Raw genomic sequence first — 5,528 nt, 5'->3', positions numbered from 1 at the left:
CCCCGCGGGCCCCCAGGGCGCTCCTGGCCTACGGGCGACCCCGCCGCTCCCGGCGCCCACCTCCCGCCCAGGCTCGGCGCGCGCCCCGCCGACTCGCGCCCCCCGGGGTCCCCACGGCTCTTAGGGACGGCAGCGCAGCCTGGCGCATGGCTTTCCGGGTGCATTGCTTCCCGGGCGGGTCCCCAGTTCCAAGTCCTCCATCAGAGCGGGGGCTCCGTGAGCCGCTCTGGGGACCCCCACGGCCATGTGCTCCGCAGGACGGGGACGGGAGGCTCTGGACCCCCGCCCACCCAGCTCGAGGCTGGAGCCTCGGAGCCCGGCGGGAGTCGGGGCTGTCGCACTCTAGCTCCATCCCACTCTCCCAGCCGGCGATGGGGTCTTTGGGAGGCAGTCTGGAGACCGGGGCAGGGGTCCCTCCTCGGAGGACTCTGTGTCCCGCGTGGTTAGGCCGCGCTGCTGTTGGGGGGGTCGCTTCCGGGCACGGCTCTTGCCTCCTGCTGCCCCCTGGTGGCCAGCCGTCGCGCTGCAGGGCAGGTGACGGAACCCAAGGCCGCGCCAGCAGGGAATAAAGCGAGGGCCGTAAGGATGAGGCTGAGAACCGCGATGGACCGGCTTCCCGGGGTCCTCGGCCACAGGCGGCTCGCCTCTTGCCCTGATGCCGAAGACTAGCCCTCGAACAACTGCCTCGGACCCAGAGTCCTGGGGGTGGCCCAGCCTGAGTTCCTCGTGGGAAATGTCCTCTCGATCGCCGGGCGGGGAAGGATGATCTTCAAAGGGAGGCGAGGAGGAGCCCTAAGACGGCAAAGGCCCGCAAAAGCTGGGGCAGCGCCCTGCGCCCTGCAGCCGGAGCGGGGACCACTCTCGGTATGCTCAGCCCTGAGCAGTGCAAACTTTTCTTGACACAAACAAGACCCCCTTTTTTTTTTTTCCTTCCTCGTGAGATCTTACTCGGAAACCTATATTGTAAACTCAGATAAGTGAAGTGCGGCGGAGGCCAGTGGTGAGGTGGGGAGCTGCCAGAGGGCCCAGAAAGGGCAAGAGAAGGGGGGCTTAAAGGCGGGGGAGGGGTGGGCCCAGGACTGGCAATAAAATGCAGGGGCCAGAAGCTGAGGGTTCAGCAGGGCCTCTGGGCGTGAGGTGGGTGGGTAAGGTGCCAGGGAAGGGCCGCTGCCTTGTTCCTCTGGGGCGTTTCAGGAAGTCTGGGCCGGGTGCGGTGGCTCACGTCTGTAATCCCAGCACTTTGGGAGACCGAGGTGAGAGAGTTGCTTGAGCCCAGGGGTTCGAGACCAGCCTGGGCAACTTGGCAAGACCTCATGTTCACAATAAATAAAACAAATTAGCTGGGCGTGGTAGCGCGCACCTGTAGTTCTGGCCACTTGGAAGGCTGAGGCGTAAGGTTCGCCTGAGCCCCAAGCATCGCCTGAGCCCAGCAGATCAACGCTGGGGTGGCCGTGAGCGTGCCACTGCACTCCAGCCTGGGAACGGAGTGAGACTCCAACTCAAAAAAAAAAAAAAAAAAGTCTGACTTGGAGACTCCCTTGGTAGGTGAGCAGAGAGAGTAGAGCCAGGGCAGGGAGGCGTGAACAATGAGGAGGGCGCTGTCACCATTGCTCCTTCCACCTGGCAGGCACTTTCCCTCCTCCACTTCTGACATCCAGGCCCGCTTCAGAGTCGCCTCCGCCTCCTCCAGTAGGTCCTCTCTGGTCTCCTCGGTTGTGTCTGATCCTCCACTCTGCCCTCCAGCCCTCCCGGCTCTCACCCCAGGCTAATCTTGACCACACTTGTCTTCGCAGCTGCTCTGGCAACTCAGGACCCGATTCATTTACAAGAGGGGGTAAGAGCTTTGTGCAGAGTGGGCATTTGACTTATACGTGTTCATCGACGGCGCCCCGGTGAATTCCACAGGGGCACTTGCGGGAAAAGAGACACTTTCCAGGAGCCCTCACGACTGTGCTTGAAGCGCGTCTCAAGGTCTTAAAGGGGTGGACGTGAAAATTGGGTTGTTCTCCGACCGCGCGCCAGAAGGCGCTCGGGCCCTCACGGTAAAATTCCGGGGCCGGTGCGGACGGTGCCCCGACCCGAGCAGCCACGCTCTGGCCCCGGCGCTGTCCCTAGGGGCTGGGGTCGGCCGCGTCCGTTGTGGCTGCACAAGGCGTGGGGGCACGGATGTCTGCAGCTGGCCTGCTCTCCTCCTAGGGGAGCAGAGGCAAGGAGACCGCCAGGGACGCTACCCGGGTTTCGGGGGGACGAAGAGAAGGAGAAGCGCGGCTGGGACTGGAGGGGCGGGCAGACTTCCGGGCGAGAGCCCCGGCCCGCGCTGTCCTACCTGTGCTTTTCGGGGCCTGCGCGTGTCTGTTTGGCGTCCAGGAGACGTTTACGCCTCCTCTGCAATCCGGCCGTTGCAGGTGTCGGACGGTTTTCATCAGAAACCGCCCACCGTCGCTGACTCTCTCGCACCACGCTTTCCTCTGTCCTGAATCACCCGGGGCCGGTGCCAGCCGGCCAGCGACGGCCCCCGCGCCCAGGCCCCGCGGGACGATCGCGCCTGGCGCGTCCTGTGCGCTTTGCCCTCCCTGCCTCCCCGGGAAATCCCAGGAAAGGCTGGCCAGGCCCTTCTCCTGGCGGCTTCCAGCCTCCGGGACAGCCTGGCGCTTCCCTGCGCCCCCACCGGGCGGCACACTCTCCTCTTGGGGAATGTAATAAATTCTTCTTTCTTTCTTTTTTTTTTGAGTTGGACTCACTCTGTCACCCAGACTGGCGTGCAGTGGCCGCTCCCCGCCACCGCAGCCTCGACCTGCTGGGCGCTGGCGATCCTTCCGCTTCAGCCTTTCGAGTAGCTGGAACTACAGGCTTGCGCTCCCACGCTCGGCTAATTTTTTGATTTATTGTAGAGATGCGGTCTCGCCAAGTTGCCCAGGCGGGTCTCGAACCCCCCCGGCTCAGGCATAAATTCTTCTTTCAGTGGCCTTGGCCGCATTGTGTTGTCAGTCACTTACATAAATTCAAATCCCATAGGTACCTTAACTTTTTTTTTGTTATTGATACATAATAATGCTACATATTTGGGGGGCACCTGTGATATTTTGATACATGCATGCAATGTATCATGATCAAATCAGGGCAATTGGGCTGTCCATCACCTTGAACATTTGTCATTTCTTTGTTTGGGGAACATTGCAAGTCTCTTCTAGCTATTTTGAAATATACAGTTGCCAGCCATGGTGGCCCATGCCAGTAATCCCAGCACTTTGGGAAGCTGAGGCGGGAGGATCGCTTGAGCCCAGGAGTTTGAGACCAGCCTAGGTAACATAGTGAGACCTCACTTCTACAAAAATCAAAAAAAAGTAGCCAGGAATGGTGGCATGCACCTGTGGTCCCAGCTGTTCAAGAGGCTGAGGAAGAAGGATCACCTGAGTACAGGAGGCCAAGGCTGCGATGAGCCATGATCATGCCACTGCACTCAAGCCTGGACAATAGGGGAGGACAAAAGAAAAGAAGAAGAAATATACAATAAATTGCTAACTATAGTCACCTCACCGTGCTATCAAACACTAGCACTTATTCCTTTCTTTCTGTATGTTTGTCCCCATTAACCAATCTCTCTTCACGCCCCCCCCCCCCCTACACACACAAAACTAGAACTACCATAAGATCCAGCAACCTTCCTACTGGGAATTTATCTAAAGGAAAGGAAATCAGCAACCAGTAGGTGAAAAGGACACCTGCCTCCCACTCCCATGTTTACCGCTGCATATTCACAACAACCAAGATATGGAATCAACCTAAGTGTCCGTCAACAGATAGATGGATTTCTATTTTTTATTTATTTTATTTTATTTTTGAGTTGGAGTCTCATTCTGTCGCCCAGACTGGAGTGCAGTGGCCGCTCCCGGCCACCGCAGCTTCAACCTGCTGGGCTCTGACGATCCTTCCGCCTCAGCCTTCCAAGTAGCTGGAACTACAGGCGCACGCTACCATGCCCGGCTAATTTTTTGATTTTATTGTAGAGATGAGGTCTCGTCAAGTTGCCCAGGCGGGTCTCGAACCCATGGGCTCAGGCAATCCACTCACCTCAACCTCTCAAAGGCGCGGGATTACAGGTTGAGCCACCGAGCCCGGCTAAATTAAAGAGTTTTATTTATTTATTTATTTATTTATTGAGTTGGAGTCTCACTCTGTCGGCCAGACTGGAGTGCAGTGGCCGCTCCCGGCCACTGCAGCCTCGACCTGCTGGGCTCCGGCGATCCTTCCGCCTCAACCTTCCGCGTAGCCGGAATTACAGGCATGCGCTACCACGCCTGGCTGATTTTTTGATTTATTGTAGAGATGAGGTCTCGCTGTCCAGGCGAGTCTCGAATCTGCGGACTCAGGCAATCCACTCACCTCAGCCTCCCAAAGGTGTGAGATTACAGACTAAGCCACCAAGCCCGGCTTGGATTTTTTTAAATGTGACATAAAAAGGGACCCAGAAAAACCTGGCATTATCTTTTGGAGGGTGGGGTGGGCCGCTTATAATACATACAGGCTTCCCCCACTAGGTGAGTGTCTAGGAACCCATCGGCATCAGGGTACCAGCTAGCATTGTTGTGAGATGCTGCATTCAGCTTCGGTGAATTTTTTTGGAGATTCTTTTCATGCATTTGCCCATTTCATGCTGGGTGATTTATGAGTACACCTGCCAACGCTGCACTGAGTGTTCAGCAGTGTTTGACCAAAAAGGACACAACCCTCATGCCCCACCCTCCCTATTCACCTGATCCCGCCCTGAGTGACATTTCTTTTTGTCTCCCTGGATGAAAAAACTTCTCAAAGGGAAACATGTTGCCGATGTGGAAGAGATGAAACAAAAAACAGCAGAAGCTCTAACAAGCATCAAAAACTGTTCTGAGTCTTGGAAAAAACATCTCGATAGGTGTATTACATCAGATGGAGAGTACTTGGAAGGTGACTGAAGTTTAAACGTGTAAGAATAAATACGCAGCCAGGTGTGGTGGCATGCGTCTGTAGTTCCAGCTACTTGGAAGCCTGAGGCGGAAGGATCGCCTAAGCCCAGCAGGTTGAGCGTGCAGCCCAGCCTGGGTGACATGAGTGAGATTCCAACTCAAAAAAAAAAAAAAGGATAAATACACAATTTCTAATAAATACATTTCAATTTGGGGGGTCCTCCCTCATATATACACAATAGGACACTATTCAGTCATTAAAAAAAGAATAAAATTCTGTCATTTTCAGCAACATGGATGGAACTGGAGGATGTTGTTTTTGTTTTTTTGAGTTAGAGTCTCACTCCGTCGCCCAGGCTGGAGTGCAGTGGCACGCTCACGGCCACCCCAGTGTTGACCTGCTGGACTCTGGTGATCCTTCTGCCTCAGCCTTCCAAGTAACTGGAACTATAGGTGCTTGCTACCATGTCCAGCTGATATGTTTTTTGTTGTTGTAGAGACGAGATCTCGCCAAGTTGCCCAGGCTGGTCTCGAACCTGCAGGCTCAGGCAATCCACTTGTCTCAGCCTCCCAAAGTGCTGGGAT

This window comes from Carlito syrichta, unplaced genomic scaffold, assembly GCF_000164805.1.
Source record: "Carlito syrichta isolate Samal-C Ts95f unplaced genomic scaffold, Tarsius_syrichta-2.0.1 Scaffold309854, whole genome shotgun sequence".
Taxonomy (NCBI): Eukaryota; Metazoa; Chordata; class Mammalia; order Primates; family Tarsiidae; genus Carlito; species Carlito syrichta.
The sequence above is the reverse complement of the archived record's forward strand: the minus strand, read 5'-3'. Positions refer to the sequence as shown.